This window comes from Lissotriton vulgaris, chromosome 3_1, assembly GCF_964263255.1.
Source record: "Lissotriton vulgaris chromosome 3_1, aLisVul1.2, whole genome shotgun sequence".
Classification (NCBI taxonomy): Eukaryota; Metazoa; Chordata; class Amphibia; order Caudata; family Salamandridae; genus Lissotriton; species Lissotriton vulgaris.
This window is the reverse complement of record NC_141689.1, coordinates 1,981,380,325-1,981,398,788: the sequence shown is the minus strand read 5'-3', so window position 1 is coordinate 1,981,398,788 and position 18,464 is coordinate 1,981,380,325.

Genomic DNA, 18,464 nt, shown 5'->3' with positions numbered 1-18,464 from the left:
TAGGACATTTGTTACTGAGAAAATAGTAGAGGAGTGACTCGATGGGGCTGAGGTCTTGAGGATTAAGTTGGGACTTATATCCTCATTCCTGATAGGGGTAGTGGTATACTGCCCTTCCCGGCCAACTTGGTTGTTCAATGATTTGTTCCACGAAGTTATGAGTGATCTCTGTTCACGATATCAACAGATCCTGGTTCTCTGGGATTTTAATTATCCTTGGGACGGGTTACCAAGAGATTGCATGGCTAGTAGGTTCATTGAGGCCATGACCATGTTGGAGTTGCACCAAATCTTGGGGCTGCCAACACATGAGAAGGGCCACATTTTGGACCTCATTTTGACCACGTCATCAGCTACATTACATATTGACTGCAGGCCATGTAGCTGGTCTGACCACTTCTTGGTCAGTTTCACACTCCCTGTAGACAGCCGCCCTACACACGTTAAGTTTAGGGAAGTACTGAACCTAACAATACATTCTGGACCTCAGTTCAGGGATCCGGATTTGAAGCATGAAGAGCTTCTACATACATCAGTTGCTGCTAGTTATCTATGAGGTTGCCCCTACCCACAGGGAAAGAATGACGAATACCATGAAGGGGGCCCGATGGTACACACAACAATTGAGAGAGAGGAAAACAAGCTCTCCATCAATGTGAGCGACTATGGTGGAAATTTCCCAATCCTGAGTTGAAGGATACCTACAAGGAAAATTGTCTCTCTATAAAGCTTCAATCTTCAGAACTAAATCTGCACACTACGTAGCTAGGATCAGTGAGGCAACAGATACTCAGCAGGAGACCTTTAACGTACTTAGAGAGTTGAGTCGTCTGAAGGATCAAAGTACTGTCTCCAGTCAGGCTGACTGTGACAGGATACAGGACTTCTTTTTAACTAAGGTTGAAGATATCATTACTGATATAGGCAACACGAGTATTAGCCCCTGCCCCTTGTTAGTGGAGGATCGGCCTGACTTTCAACCACATGACTTAGCTCAAATTGTGGCTAAAGTAAAATCGGGGTCACCTGATGACCCTTGTCCGCCAAAATTTTCAAAACCATCATCTCAAGTATAGAAACGGAGGTGCTGTCCCTACTGAATCTGTTGTTGGCAACAGGAAAGGTACCACAGAGGTTCAAGGAAGCCTTGGTGATCCTGTTGCTGAAAAAGGCAGGGGGGACACAAAGATCCTCAAACATTTTAGACCTATTTCCAGACTTCCCTTCCTGGCCAAAGTCCTTGAACAACACGTACTCAGAGTCCTTTCTTCTTTCATTGAACAACACCTGTTGCTACACACTCGCAAGCCGGGTTCAGGGCGCACAACAGCACTGAATTGGTGATGCTTTCAGCACTGATGAACTGTGGCTTGCAGCTGATAAGAAGACCTAATCAGCCTTGATCCTGTTGTACCTCTCAGTTGCATTTGACACGGTGAATCACAAACAGTTGTTGGGCCGTGTCCGGCGGCTGGAAGTTACCGGGAAGGTCCTACAGTGGATTACGTCCTTCCTGGAGGATCGGTCTCAAAGAGTCCGACTAGGAGATTGTACATCTATGCAGGGCAACCTCTAATGGGGGTCACACAGGGCTCTGCGCTTTTCCTTCTGCTTTTTAATATTTACCTCCAGCCTATGATACATGCACTGGCTAAAACAGACTGTAAGGTGTTTAATTATGCTGCTGATACTCAGCTAATTGTGCAAATCGACAATTCCCCTGACTCACAGTGTAATCTCCAGAATATTCTCCGGTTCACTATGAGCTGGATGACTTCTAAATCACTGAAGGTAAATCCAGATGAAACAGAAGTGCTCACTCTCACTTCAGAGGTCTCGTCCTGGTCCAGTCTCTTTTGGCCTCAAGAGCAGGACACCACTCCAATACCTGTCCCAGTAGTAAAGAGCCTGGGCATAAAATTGGACACTGGCCTGACCCTAAATAACCAGGTATCTACTGTTGTGGAGAGCTGTATCGGCCTGATGCGGCAGCTTTGGAAATTGGTGACCTTGCTGTCTTTTTCCACAATCCAGACGGTCGTGACGGCATTAATCTTGTCATGCTTAGACTATGGTAATGCAGTCTAAACTGGGCTTCCAGAAAAACATCTGGGGAAGCGCCGAGTGGTTATGAACGCTGCGGCAAGGTTGATCTTTAAACTGCCAAGTTGAACACAGGCCACTCCTCTGTTGCAGCAGTTACACTGGCTTCCCATAAAGCAAAGGGTTAGATTCAAGGGGCTTTGCGTTGCACAAAAGTCCCAGTTTGGAGTGGCACCTAAATACATTAAAGACCACTTGAGGCCATATGCCCCTGGACATTGCCTTCGGTCATAATAGTCTTGCCTATTGGCATGCCCACGTTTCAATAGAACAACTCTAGGGGGCTGGGTTATTTCCGTCACTATCCCTCAGATCTGGAACAAACTACCGGACGAAATGCACAAGGAAGCCAGGCTATTACTGTTCCAGAAGAGGCTTAAAACCCTTCTCTTTACAGAGGCGTTTGGATAAGTCAGCTCGCTCTGTGGGTAATGTAGCTGCGTGATAGGATTCTGGACGTCTGATTCATGTTATATCGCTTAGAGACCTTCCGGTGATTTGCGCTTTACAAATACAATTGAATAATAAAAATAACAATAACATGTCTTGTGTGCAAACTGCCTCGCTCCCAGGGTAGGGCAGACTGGGGTGAAACCTCCATGTTGCCGCCCATGGGGTATGCAAAGACTTTTTGGCCTATATGGGTTGGGTATGACTCGATGCCAGGACAAGACAGTCTCAACCCCATTCATAAAATATAAAAACATGGTGTTTAGTGGGCATTCCACCTCTTTGAGGACAAACCGAGAACCCACCACCTAGGAGTCAGTAAAACTGTTGGATACCTTGTTGGGTTGGTGCGCTAGTGCCCATTCATGCAAGCCCAATCTCACCAAATATCAATTCCAAGTGGTCAAGTTGGTGGATACCTGCTCGAAAATTGCTTTCCTGCTGTGATGCCTGAGCTGAGATCCACTAAGGAGAGGAACTATTAGAAAGGGGACTTTCTCCTCTTTCAAGTGGTACCCCTCCTTTTGTGATTTGTGCTCAGAGATTGAGCTACGCACCAGAGGACATATTACATTGACAATGGCTGAGACTTAACACACAGGCTGCTTTCAGTTTCTTAATCTGTGATTTCAGTGTTCATGATGAACTGCATGCCACAGCAAACTACAGTTTTGGCTACTGAGGAACCTCTTCCCTCACTGCTGTATACGAACTCTCTTTGATGTGAGCATCTGTTTAGTGGAAACATAGATATTTCATTCCTCTGCATGGAAATGCTAGTGCAGAGAGTATGGGCATCGTTTCCTTCACACTACAAAGGTTAAAATAAAAATAGAAGAAAAAATGCATACCAAAAGAAACAGCTAACAAATATAGCTTTTTAATAAACATTCAAATTATTATAGCAATTCTAACTCTATTACAGTGAGTAGCACTGTAAGAAAAGTATTATTAACACAGAAGAACTTTAAAGACTCTGTTATGGCCCAGGATATTTCAGTGGTCACAGTTTTTTACCCCAATATTGTGCTCCAATGAAGTTTCCAATTCGATAATAAGGTGCCATGGCGGCAAGATTGTATGAGTATTTGATTTTTTAACACATATTGATACAACGTGGATCAGACACAACAGAAAATGCAATTGTTTATTAAGATAGTAATCAAATATTATATACAAATGTATCAAATCCTATACAAAATATTATGCAGAAACTAATAAAGCTTTTGTTTTGCATAAAAGCACAGGAACAGTAGTTAAGGTGTAGGTATAAAACATTCAATCATGCAATCAGTAGAAAACAAAACACGTTTATAAAAGTTGCACCTTTTCTTTTGTGCATTCCAAACATGTCTTATAACTTGTCTTCAGTTTCGGGTTTATTCTGTGGCAACACAATTGGAGCACCACCTCCCATTAGGACACATCTGGGAAACAGAATTGTACAATATGAATATAATTGTAGGTGTCTCACCAATGTAACGTTCAAGATATCAAAACTTACAAGGAGAAACAAAATGGTTGAGTTTCTTCTACACTGTTGATGCCCTGAAGTGCCCTCTCAGTGGTTAACATAGATTTTCAGGGCAGACTAAAATAAATACTTGAAGCAACACAAGAAGCTCGAGTTCTGTAGTGCTGATCCCGGGTAGGATATTTTAAGCTTGCTGAATTCCTCACTGTCGAAAAAGACAAAGCACACTCCTTACTAAATGCAAACTGTGCGGCCACAGACTAAACATAGAGACTGCCTAACACAGACAAGTCCAGAAAAGCAGAGAGGGTAGACTGTGACCTAGGTAAAGTAGACATGGTCTGATTCACAAAGGTAAACTTACAATTTTGTTCGTTATGTTTGTGGCTGTTGAGTCTCCCCACATAGAAAATATAGTAATGTCCTATCTTTTTATGGATGAAGACTCAACAGTTAAAAAGATACTACTAGAAAAATGCCTTTACGGAAAGAAAACAATCTTACATTTCTACAAATTCATAAGTTTACCTTTGTAAATAAGGCCCTTACTCTTATGCTGAACGGGTTTCAAAGACATTTTGGCGTATACTTATTTTTACATTTTTAATGCAGAACAAACTCTAGTAAACCTAGGAAAAAACGTGTGTTATCCAAGGAGCCATATAGTTAATAGCAAAGAGGTCTGTAAAACATGTCTGTGCTAGATACCAAAAGCAACACAATACATAAAACATGTATTTCTAAATGTGCTGATTACAGAAAAAGACAGCTCCCAAAGATAAGGTAATATTTAAATGCATTGTCAATGTTTTATTTGAGAACATTTGGCTGACTTTCTACTAAATTGGACTGTTTAATCATGGAAAAGCAAAATTAACAATAATTAAAAAAAAAAAACAGATGCAAATGATCTTTCTTATAAAGTAGAAGCCAAGCACTACTCTGCTGCTGAACTTTGAAATATGAACTGTACATGTCATGTGATGTCTGGAAGCTATCCCGTTATTTTCTCATTTCTTTTCAAATACTTAAAAAGTAAAATAGGAGCAGCAGATTAACAAATTGTATATCAATAAGGAAGCAAAATGTGAAATTGCAAATGTCAAAATATTCAGTAAATGTGATGAAATTTGAAATTCGAGGATTAAAGTTAAATTGGTATCCTCAGATTGATTTGTGCGAGCAGTGTAAGTACATCTAACAGAATATAGTATGGACGATGGGTGATCTCAATTGAATTTAGAAAAGATCAACACGTCCCACTCTAAGTTAAGAAAATTCTGTTGTTTGCTTGTGGTTTAAACAAAATATTTCATTAGTGTGTTTTTTCCATAATTTTGTGCATTTTTTTGGGTTCAAACCATTGTGAGTAATTAAACCAGGGTCTCCGGATTTCAATAATTACTTCGTGGAGGTCTGTGCATTCCAATAATGATTCAGTTGGGGTGCCTGAATTCTCATAACGATTAAGTGGCAGTCCACAGTAAATCAAAGGGTTAAAAATGACTGCCGTAGATAATATCACCCTGACTTAATGGCTTTACCTGGCATTCCATTGGGAAATTACTATTGAAATAAAAAGTGAACATTATGCAAAGTACTACTTAAAATAAGTGTACAAGAAAAATATCAGTAGCAGTGTAAGTAGTACAGGTTAGGAAAAAATATATTAGCTTTGAGGCATCTTTGTGTTAAATCCGCAAAGAGATTGCTCATGATCTGTGGTACAATGTTAACAATTTAGTAAAAGTTGCTATATGAAATTTGGGTAACAAACATTTTGAAGCTAGCAAGGTTTAAAAGCAGGTATTCCAGAAAGTTAATAGCAAATGAAGGCATGTTCTGTGATTTTCTTGAAGACACAGCAGGAAGAGGTTACACTAAATAAACACAATTAGCCTGATTAACAAAGAGATGCATGATAATAAATGTGGTTTATGATCAGAAATAGTTACATCTATAACTGCTAATATTTAGCAAAAGGTGATTTTGCAGCCATGATCCATTTTACCTTTGTGAAATATTACCCCAAAATAACCAATTTTTTTAAGAGTAAATTCCACACAAGAGCATTTCTAGACATGATTGTGCAGCCATTCACAAACTACTCTCTGAAACCTTCCCACCGGGAAATGGTCAGACATTTAATCCAAGCAAAAGGAGAACACGATCCCTTCAACAGTGAGAATGGGTTTCTCCTTGGGAAACAATTTTTTTGCACGGAAATAAAACACACAGAAGTCACATGAATTGCGCGGGATTAGTCTTGAAAACCTATAACTGGCACAGCATTCCGCTCATACCGCAAGACGCTTTTCTGAAATACACAAAATTGCACTCTTACAAAATATCTACCCCTGTGTACAATAACTGCTGTAACCCTGGTTTTTCAATATTTAGTTTAGTAAAGGAACAAAGTTATTGTCAAATACCATTTGTCTTGAGTTGTCCATTAATTAAATAATATGATGCATTATACTGAAACAAATGAAGCATGTTTTTTTATCATGCTTATGCGCTGCCTGGAGCACACTCAGGCCATTTTTCAATTAAATAATTTGGTCAACAATGCTATTGGTCGGCCAGTGGCCAAATTGAAGCCAGTATCCTGGTGTACATAGAAGTATACTACACTTAACTCCATGAAGGAAAAAAGGGTCCTAGGGAACATGTTTAACGACCTACATCAGATTCAATCCCCAACTCCTATTTATAATAACAACAAAAAGGAATCTGGTGGTCAAAAAGTGAGAAAATAGAACTAAGATAGAGAGAAAGTATGACTACTGATCATGTGTCCCCTTTCCAGATGCATTACATCAAAAACAAAAAACAGAGAATAGACTATTCCTAAACTAGAGAGATGACTATTGGATTTCCATCAACTGCCCCTTGTGGCCAGTGTCATCATTTGGAATTCCAGCTTCCCTATCACAGCACCCCATTCAATCAGGAGGTGACGCTGTGATATAGGCGTATAAGTCAGATAGCCAAAACACTAGGAAGTCACAAATATGTAAAAACAAGCCTATAATCTTACATACACAGGCCAAATACAGTGCAGTGCAAAAACTGGCGAAAAGTTAAAAAAGGATATGGCGGCAAACCAGAAACTTTATTAGAGTTTGCTTCCAAACCTATTAAAAAGAATGCAGGTACGGCTTTCAACAAATATGCCGCTGATTTTGATCAACTAGTTTCAGCCAAATTGGGCAATTTGCCCTGGCTTTCTTCAGGACCTTCTCAAATTTCTAGCTACTTCAATTAGTGATAATAAAAACACAAACACAATGTGCACACTTGTGAACATTCAAAATACCTCCATACAGGAAGGGTGAGTTCCACACCTGTCCCATATGAGGTCTTTGCCTCACCTCACCTGGTACAGACACAGGTTTAAGGAGACCCCGCCCTCTCCGTCTGTGCCTCTGTCCTACTTCCGAGTCAGTGAGAGGTGACTCGGAAGTAGGACCAAGTCTTCCTCTCAGCGTTGCATTCAGGAGAAATCACTCTGCTGCTGTGGGGAGAAAACTCCAGTTTCTTCCACTTCAAAGCTAGCACCATGTATAAAAATTGGACTCTCAGCCCCACTCTTCAGTTCACATTAGGACCAGCAGAAGAATACTCAAAGGACTGCCCTGCTTACTGTTGCCTCTGTGTAATTCAGATAACTGCCCTTCTGCCTCTGCCTGTCCTGTACCCTCAAGGGAGCACACTGTTGCATAAGACCTGCTTTCCTGCTTGAGCCCAAGACGTCTAGAGTGATTCCAAGGGCTAGTTGGCTGTCCTCCTGATCAGAGCCTTAGAGACCCCTTTAGTCGCACTTTCATCAAGGTGCGTCCCTTACAACAAGCCTAGATGCAGCTGCTCTTTCCTCCCACATCTGAAAAGGGCTGTGCCTGTGCCCTTCTACCATGGGGCGTAGAAAACCCATCATTGGAGTACTGGAAAGCGAGTTTAGTTAAGAGGTAGTCACAGGTCACTCTGGGTTGGAGGCATAGCACATTGCCTCATTAGGATTCTGTATGAGCGTCCTGATGAAAACCACTGACTCAAATGAGCCACTAGGCAGAAACCTGTTGACAGTAATTGAGGTGATGGGGTACTAATTCCCCTTATCCCCACAATTCATTTTAATCACCAAGTGTCATGTCTAGTGAATTGACTGTTTTAGGATGCCACATTAGTTTTTAACACACTTATATCACGGATCCATTCTTAATTAGAAGTGCCTACCGGACTCCAGGTGTAGGCCCGCTATCCATCAAACGGAGGTTTTAGAGAGCGAGGATTGTCCTATGAGGAAGCATAACACCTGGTGGTGTGTGTGGACATCCTGTTTCATTTTTCTCTATGCCCAACAATTGTACTAAATATCGTTGAGAGTGATAAATCACATATTTCCATAATTTGCAAAACTCTTGGGGAATGTATTTTGTGTACATATGTTGTGTTTGGAGGCCAGTTCACCCTTGAGACCCCAGAGCCTCTAGTTCCCTACCCAGGTTACCTCCCGGGGGACTTTGTCTACAGAAAAGGTTCTAACCTTCTTGAACCCACACTTTTGGCGCAGCCTGAGTGAGTCATGGCCCTCCAAGTCGTGTCCCCCTGTACTGGACCATTCAAAATTGTGCTAAAGGTGCCCTTATAGCCCAAATCTAAAACATGGGAACATTTTCTGCTAAAACGTGCTCTGGTGTGGTAAATAAAATAATTACCCTGTCGGAATTTCTATACATTAACAAGGATCATGCATATAATGAGAGGCAGAGTCCGTGGTGTCCGATTCAAAAGGGCTTTAATTCAGTAACTCGAGTTAAGGGAGAATCGGGTTCCATCTCCACTAGGGATCAGGAAGGATCGTCATCTGAACTTTATTCACAGAGTTCATTATTTATACTTTAAAACATACATTAACTTGCATAGAGAAGGCGGAGCGCTCCAGGCGGAGCAAGTGAAGGAGAGAGATAAGAGCACATGGGCGTGAAAAGGGCGTGTAAGAAGGCGTACACGTGGGTGTTCACTTGATGAGTCATAGGTGTGTCATAGGTGGGTGGATACATGGAGGGGGTCTGCATGGTCAGCAGGAACCTTTACCCTACTTGTGTGCGCAAACTTGGTCATGACGTGGAATTGACGTGTATCTGGGGGAAGCTGGGGGGAGCTGACTTTCGTGCTAGTAGAGAAGTCTTGGATGTCAGGACGACCTGCACTTCTGGTATTATCTGATATCTTGAGTTTGGAGGATGTATTATCTGAAAAAAGGTCGCTCGAGCAAAGGCTGCTCATCACTAAATGCTAGTGTGTGCATATATTTCTTCGTGCATTGTGTGGGGCCATGGGCCTTCTATGGATGCGGGTTCTGTAAATCACTTGAATGGAGACAGAAAGGCTAGGCCCTATCTTCTGCAGGCGGAATATGTTTACCCTTTTCATTAAGCAGGAATGTGTTTCTGTGGAGCAGGGCAGATAACTGTAAGCAAAATACTGTCTTGGCAGGCCGGGCTGGGCACCTCTCGGCTGAGCAGGAAGTATGTGAGAGGTCAGGGATACATAACTAAACTGCAGTTTTCAGAGTGTCAGGAGGCATGGAGCCTGAATTCGGATCCTGGCTCAGCTGAGCCACAAAACGGGTTCATCTCGACTTTTAAACGTGCACCATGTAAATGTATTGGCAACATAGACCTCAGTACAGAATTAACGTTTCTTTCAAGGAGGGCCTGGTAACTGACATGCTAACAGGTAATCAGTCAAAATATCGAATCCTTAATTTCGACTCACACTTATATCGAGTTGCCAATATCAAAGGGACAGAATATCGATGCCCAGAATATTGATGGCCAGAATATCGACCCTAAGGTAAGTAATATCGAAATTACTTATATCGATAGCATATATATCGATGTCAGTAATTTCGATTTACTAATATGTGTTAGAAATTTTAGTTAAGTATTTAAATTAATTGTTATAATATTTGTTTAATATGTTTTTATAAATAAAAAATATATAAAAGTAAATTATATGTTTTACTACTGGAGCGGGTTGTGGGTTTATAGGGGAATAGGGTGGGAAGTAATTTATTTGTAATTAAATAATTATTTTTTAATGATTAATTTATTTTGCAATTAAATATTAATTGGCAATTAATTATTTTAATTGATTAATTAATTAATTAATTGATAATTTATGTATATTTTTAAGTAAATTATATGTTTTACTACTGGAGCGGGTTGTGGGTTTATAGGGGAATAGGGTGGGAAGTAATTTAATTGTAATAATAATTAATTTTGGGTTAAGGAGTATTTTTAGGGTTCAGGGTCAGTTTTGGGATTTTGGGTAAAGGGGTATTTTTAGAGTTCTGGGTCAGTTTTGGGTTTTTGGGTAAAGGGGTATTTTTAGGGTTCAGGGTCAGTTTTCAGTTTTTGGGTAAAGGGGTATTTTTAGGGTTCAGGGTCAGTTTTTAGTTTTTGGGTAATGGTGTATTTTTAGGGTTCAGGGTCAGTTTTCAGTTTTTGGGTAAAGAGGTATTTTTAGGGTTCAGGGTCAGTTTTCAGTTTTTGGGTAAAGGGGTATTTTTAGGGTTCAGGGTCAGTTTTCAGTTTTTGGGTAAAGGGGTATTTTTAGGGTTCAGGGTCAGTTTTCAGTTCTTGGGTAAAGGGGTATTTTTGGGGTTCAGGGTCAGTTTTCAGTTTTTGGGTAAAGGGGTATTTTTAGGGTTCAGGGTCAGTTTTGGGTTTTTGGGTAAAGGGGTCTTTTTAGGGTTCAGGGTCAGTTTTCAGTTCTTGGGTAAAGGGATATTTTTTGGGTTCAGGGTCAGTTTTCCCTACTGTTGCACCCACTGGAGTGGGAATAGTAATTTTTACCCTTACGCTATCCAACGTTTTATATGATTAATTAATGTATTATTAATATATATGTATTATTTATTAATTTTAAACATTATTAGATACTTTTAAATATGTATATTTTATTTATTAGTGTTATATACTTAATTTTACATTTATATATTAAAAGAAAAAAAATCGATATTTTTAACATCGATATTTTTTACATCTATATTATTTTTTCAATATTTTTGTACTTACCATGTTGTAGATAGGATGTCGATATTTTTGCCTTCGATATTGTTGACTCGATATTCTTGTAGGTCGATATTTATGACGTCGATATTCTGTCAGTGATCCATGCTAACATTGGACGGAAATGCGGAGGCATTATTATTACAGGCAAGAGAAGGGAATTGCATGGTGACATGGACATACACTGGCCACGTAAACTTTCTATTTCCTCATTCCCTCCTTGTCCCCTACTGTGCCCTTCAGGACACATCTATATTCATGATACCATATATCTGATCATACAGCATCATTTGCTCATCTTTTTTCTTTTTTATACTTGGATGGGGAATACAGGCAGTGGCACACAAGCCGCAAATCGCTGGGCCACATTGCAGACAGAGACAGCAACTGAATATAACAAGCAGTATCATTCCTAGGAACGACAATACTTTCCATCCCCATGCTGATATTACACTCCAGAGCCAACCGGACCAAGTCCATGTGCCTGGGTTCTGATGTATCTCGTGAGCTATCTTGTGGAGTCTTGTTATTGCTGCATACACGGATGGCGCGTTATTAGGAATAAACACGCAACAACTGGAGCCGATCACTCTACAAGCCCCGCCCCTATCTGCCAGGATGACGTCAAGAACAAGGCGGTTCTGAAGAACAACAAGTCTCATCGCAGACTGCTCCTCCGTCAAGTTCGCCAGAGCAGATGCAGTCTCATTTACTACTGCTTCAAGAGTTCTTGTTACCCTGTGTATTAATTTACTGTTTTGGACGGGACCTATGAAGAAAAAGAATCCTTTATTGAAATCTGTGTATTGTTCCAAAGCTGTCTCAGTCTGATCAATCACTGGGGAATCAGTCTCCCTCTTATTTGTAACATGTACTAGTCGGGAATCTCGATGATAATGGGATGGGGCTAGAAAAACGGGTGGCAGCAGGAACGCAATATAACACGTCCCACCCCAGTCTAAGGGCAGACGTACATAGGCTGTCTGACGGCAAATGAAATAGGAATGGCAGGAAGCTTTGAAAGTAGACTTTCCTTTATCATTGAACTCGACCACAGTATTACAATCACTGTGTCCCAAATGCACTGACCCTTTCTTTCTAACGCATAATTCACCTTTTACTGGTAAGACTGTTATGAACGGTGGACCTGTATTTGTCTCGGACTGGACATTCAAAATCATAAAGTTAAGGGAAGCATTTCCTTGTTTGTACACTTCATTTTCTAGATCGGTCCCTTTCCTCTGGGGAAGACCATCTTCGTCTGGAAAACATGCTTTATTCATTACTGTATTCAAATCTCCCCAGATCCAATCGCTCTGGGAATCTGTGAACCTTCTGTCTTGTGATGACATTAAAGCAAACCATGCTCCGCACGAACCATTGTGCGAGAACGGGAAAGGAAAAAGAGGCAGAACTCCCTTCGTTTTCTGATAAGGTGGGAGTCGGCCACATACCCAGCAATTCGTTACATTGCTGGTCTGATGAGAATGGTGCAACATTCGAATAAAGGTATTGTTGCGCGGGGCTAGTCGATATGACAATTCATGGGGTGGCAGATCACTGAATGTGTGCTCTACAGTGTTATTAAAGTAAGAGTGTATATGTAAAGCAATAGGAGGAAAGAAAACATGTAATGTCAAGCTGATACATATAATCGATATACTTAGAAGAAACATAATAATCAGAGTTACTATACATCTACTGCGTAAAGTCTTGCAGTACTTTTCTTTCTTATCTCTCTTTCTGCTATTCTGGTCTACGATCTTATACATGTCAGGAACCTGTCTAACCGATTCACCACAGGGTGGACTTAAACAATTAAACGCTGTCTGACTTACTAGACCGTAATTTGGACCTATATTCTTGTTGCGGAGTCTTTTCTAGCAAAGGGGGCTTTGAGTCATTAATTTCGGGGCAGTCTTTAGTTTCGATCACAGTTCCGGCATTTCCATGGAATTTCTTGATGTGTTGGGCATGGATCCAGCCTTTTCTTCCTTCGACCTTGACGGCAGTCCTCGTGGTAAGCAGTACTAACTTCGGCGTTCGCCAGCGGGGCTCGAGAGGGCTTGAACGATCAAAATTCCGGACCAGCACTACATCCCCCGGAACGATGGTGTGCTCTTTGACTTGGGTGTTGTCGGGGAAGGCGGCGGCAACCTGTGAACGACAAGAGAGGAGTGCAGACATCAAGGAAGCCAGGTAATCTGTCAGCATATTACTGTCAACATCAGTAATTTTCTTTGGCATAGGCGTACCCCACATATTCGGTGGTCTACCAAAAACCACCTCGTCAGGGGACAGGCCGGTTCTGGAATGAGCTACCATACGCATGTAGAAGAGGGCAACCGGCAAGGCTACCATCCAATCCATGCCTTTTTCTGCACAGACTTTCGCTAATTTTGTCTTGAGCGTCTGATTGTGACGCTCTACAAGTCCGGCTGCCTCTGGGTGTCGTACACAATGGAACTTCCACTGGTAACCTAACAGAAGTGACAATTGTTTCATTAATTCAGAAGGGGAATGGCTGACCGTTATCTGAGTATACGACACGGGGCAATCCGTACCGTGGAAAGAACTCTCGTACCAATTGCCTGGCGGTGGTCACAGCAGTATAATCTGGGACTGGGTATGCTTCTGTCCATCTAGATAGTGCACATACAACTACTAGGACGTATTTGGATCCTCTACATCCGTCCATCTGGATATAATCCATCTGGAGGACTTCCAAAGGGTGGTCAGGAGGATGAAATCCACCTTGTTCCACTGGAATTCCTTTGCCTGGATTGAACTGGCAACAGATCATGCAGGTGCGTACTTTCTGTTTTGCTGCTGCACGCAGGTGCTTGTTAAACCAAATATTCTGTAAACTGTCTAGCATTGCCTTTTCTCCTAAGTGTGCTGGACTATGTGCTGTGTTTATGATGACTTGAACCATAGAGTCAGGGAGAAACCATGTAGCTTTGCCTTTTGTCATCCAACCCTGGTCAGTCTGGACCCCTCCTTGTTCAGTCCATTTCTTTATTTCGTCTGGAGTGGCATGTGTCTGTATGTCGAGTACATCTTGTGAGGGATCCCTGACTGTCATGCTGTTTGTCAGTGATGGCACTTTTGTCTTTGTCGTGTCTGTTGGAGTCTGTGCTGTAAGTTTAGCCGTTCGATCTGACAGGTCGTTACCCTGGGAAATGGTGTCTGTAACTTTCGTGTGTGCTTTGCATTTCATGATGGCTATGGCTGTAGGCAAATGTATTGCTTCTAACAGAGCCTGAATAAGGGGACCATGCTGAATTTTGGCCCCATGAGAGGTCAGGAAACCTCTCTCCTTCCATAGCACTCCGAAGTCATGAACGACCCCTAAGGCATACTGTGAATCTGTATATATGTTCACTTTCAAGTTCTTGGCTCGTATGCAGGCTTGTGTCAGAGCGATGACCTCTGCTGTTTGTGCTGACAGTGTGTCTATTCTTTGTGTCTCTATGACTTCAGTATCCGTGGTCACGGCATATGCGGCCACTAACTCTCCTGTGCTTGTTCTCATGCATGAACCATCCACATAAAGTGTCAGGTCAGGGTCTGGCAATGCAATGTCTGTCAGGTCTTGTCTTGGTTTCGTCACTGTATTAATTACTTCCACACAGTCATGTGGTGCAGTGTCCACTGTGCTTGAGGGCAAGAGTGTAGCAGGGTTCAGAATGTTGCATCGTCTGATCTCTATGTGTGGCTGAAATAATGTCAGTTCATATCCTGTCAGTCTCGCTACAGTCAGATGTTGTGTCTGTGTCCTGTTCACGAGAACTTCCACTGAATGTGGAACCTGTACTGTCAGGGGGTGTCCTAACACTATGGAATCACTCTGTCTTATAGCTAGGGCTGTTGCTGCAACTGATTTCAGGCACGCAGGCAGAGCCTGGGCCACAGGATCTAATGTACTAGAAAAATAAGCACAAGGCTTGTGTTTTCCTGCTTGGTCTTGTGTAAGGACAGATAATGCTGTTCCATCTCGTTCAGTGACAAAAAGCGTAAAAGGCTTGCTGTAACAAGGAGTCGCTAAAACTGGTTCTTGATATAAGGCTTTTTTCAATTCATCAAATGCAAGGGTATGTTCTTGTGTCCAATGGAGGACAGTCGAAGACGCTGCCTCCTGTGTTGTTAGCTGTATGAGTGGTTTGGCTAGATATGCATACTGGGGAATCCATTGCCTGCAGTAAGAAGTGAGGCCAATGAAGGCCCGTACTTCCTTTTGTGTCTTGGGTTGTGAAAGGTTGGCAATTAACCGAATACGGTCTTGTGTCAGCTGTCTACCCCTCTTGGACAGCAAGTGTCCAAGGTACACCACTTGCTGTGCACAGAATTGCAACTTCGAAGGGGACACTTTGTGCCCCTTGTCTGCCAGAAAGTATAAGACTGTCAGTGATGCATGTTCGCAGTCTAGTTCTGTTTGTGCTGTGATCAGGATATCATCTACATATTGGAGCAGTGTGGTGTTGGCAGGCATGTGAATACTGTCCAGTTGTCTTTTTAATGCTTGACTGTAAATACTAGGGCTTTCTGTGAATCCTTGAGGAGCTCTCGTAAATTTAAAGCTGCGTCCATTTAAACAGAATCCGAAGAGGTATTGGCTCTCTGGATGAATTGGGACACTGAAGAAGGCGTTCTTTAGGTCAATTACAGTGAAGAACGTTGCCTCGGAATCAATTGCAGTCAGTAATGAAGAAATGTCTGGGACCACTGGGTATTGGGGTATTATACATTTATTCAGTTCTCGAAGGTCAATCACTAGTCTGTAGACTGGTGGTGCATTAGGGTCTGTTCGTTTAAGAATAGGGATGACAGGTGAATTACATACATTTGAGTCAGTTTCTACTACCACTCCTTGTGCAATGAGTTTGTCAACAATTTTCAGTAAGGCTATTACAGCTTCAGGTGGTAACTTGTTTTGTCGGATGCGTGGCAGTACTACTCCTGGTTTGAGAGTGACACGGTGTGGCGTAATGTGCATGTAACCTACGTCAGGCGGACCTTGTGCCCATAAATGCTGTGGTACATTCTGGAGTCTGGGATCGAAATCTTTCAACACATAATGTCCTTTAAAATCACGTAAAAACAATCGTACTCCTTCCGGAGAACAACAAATAACTGCTCCCAGTTCTTTCAATGTCTTTATACCAAGGAAATTTTCTGGACAGGATTTAGTAAGTCTGTGGTACGGGACAATGGACCGACTCCTAGGGAAACTGGCTTTGACACTTCATTAACAATAGGCTTTCCTGAAAATCCCAGGGAAACATTCTGTGAGCCTGAGAGGGGTGCCCCTGAAACCTCGTCATGACTGATGGTAGTTCTGCTCGCCCCTGTGTCAATCAAAAATTTTCTGTCTTTTCCCAATACATGACTATGTACATAGGGATCCTCTTGATCTACAGGAACCTCAATAAGGGGCAAGCCAACCTCCCTCTCTAGGCTGTTTCATGAGAACTGTTGGAAATCTGGATAGTCTGACTGTGTGTACTGGTACATTTGTTGGGTGGCTTGTTGTGTGGCAGCTGCTGGTGGGGGTGGAAAATTCGCTACTGTCTGTTGCGTGTTCTGTGCGGTGCTATTCTGTCTAGGAGGATGCGGTCTTTCTTTTGTCTTGCCTGTAGCTATATTGTGTTTCAGGACGGCACATTCATTTACATAGTGACCTGGTTGCTTGCAATAATTGCAGTTCCCTTTAACAGGTGTCGGGCCCTTTTTATTCCCATTAGCTGGTACTGATTGTGCAACCAGCACTTTCATTTTCGTATCTTTCATGCGTCTCTTTTCATTTTCCTGTTCCTCTCTAATTCTGTTCTGGTGGTATTGTAACATTTGCAACATTTGGGAAGGGCTATTTGCTTGCCAGGTACTCTCAACCTTCAGTACTCTATTCTTGATCGGGGGTAAGGAATTCTCTACTAGTTTGCTCACAAAAAGATGTGGGTATGATTCACTACTTGGCTTAAGGCCACTATTAATAGAAAAACATTTCTCAAACCTAGAATAAAAATCACTGGTGTCCTCGTCTTGTTTCTGTTTGCAGGCTGAAATAGCATCCCAATCTTCTTTTTTAGTAATCAATAGTTTTGGCAGGACCTGTATCAGGAGTTCGGGTAGGACTTTAGCTTTTTCCCCAAGACCAACACCAGGGTGCCGGCCTTTAACTTCAGTTTCCTATTCTGCCCAACTTATCTTTTGCTCTCCCACCTCCCAATCTTTCTCTTTAAGTTTTTCGTAAATACCAGCAGGTAACAGTACTTTCAATAATTTTATAATGTCAGCGTACGCGTAATCCCCTATGCGGAGAATGTCTTTTAATTCACGGTGGAACCCCCCCGGGTCTTTATCATGGCAGGGCAGCATCTTTTTCATTTCCAGTATTTCTAGTTTCGTCAAGGGTGTGTAAACGTATACTCGTTGGAGGTCACCCGCTGCATTTTTAACGGGATGTACCTCTCGTAGGGGGTTCTGTCTGTCTATGTGTAAGCTCTTCCTGTCGTAGTGTGGGGCAGGAATCATGCACGTGGTCAGAAAAGTCAAGTACTTATGTCGTTGGTCCAGAATGACATTAATTAATTCAGTACCTAGGCCTATCCATCTCTCTAGAAGTATATCGTCCAGTAATTTATACAAGGGACCGGGATCAGAATATTGACTCTCGTACAACGTTATCAAATGTTGAACCATGTAAATACCAGCCAAACGCTGTTCGTTCGGAGGAAGGCTCAAAAAGGTCTGAGCCACTACGTCGCTGTTATATATGTTAGAATTAGACACCCATTGAACGGCTGACCGTGCTAATTTCTGTTCGTGTAGGGTGTGGGGTCTATTGCACTCTACTCGTCTTTTCAGTGCATTCTCAGTAGCTTGGAATAGATTTTCGAGGGAATATATTTCTTTTATAGGAGGTCCCTGCTTGCGGTAGTCGAGGCACTTGGGCCTGTCAAACTGTCGTGCTTTGCCTACGTAATTCATTTTATCAATTTCCTCTGTTTCGTGCTCAGCATCTTCTGATGCTGAATCCTCTTTCTCGTCAGACTCTTTCCTGTGTAATTTTAATATTTCTTTTCGTATTTTCCTGTACATACATTCTGTCTGTCCCACTTTATCATGTCTACCGGCAGCTATGTCGTCACTCCAATCAGTCAGACCTCTAGTTACTACTTTGTCTGGCTGGTCTTGTTCCCTGATCAGACAGTTAATCAAAAAACGTAAAATTGTGCATTTAACCTCCACCTTTCTTTGTTCCATGGCCTCTTCTATACTCTCGGGTCCCTCCCCGGTTCTAATGAAATGGTATATTTTGTCTAAATTTTCCTTCATGCCTGGTAATGTGATCAGAT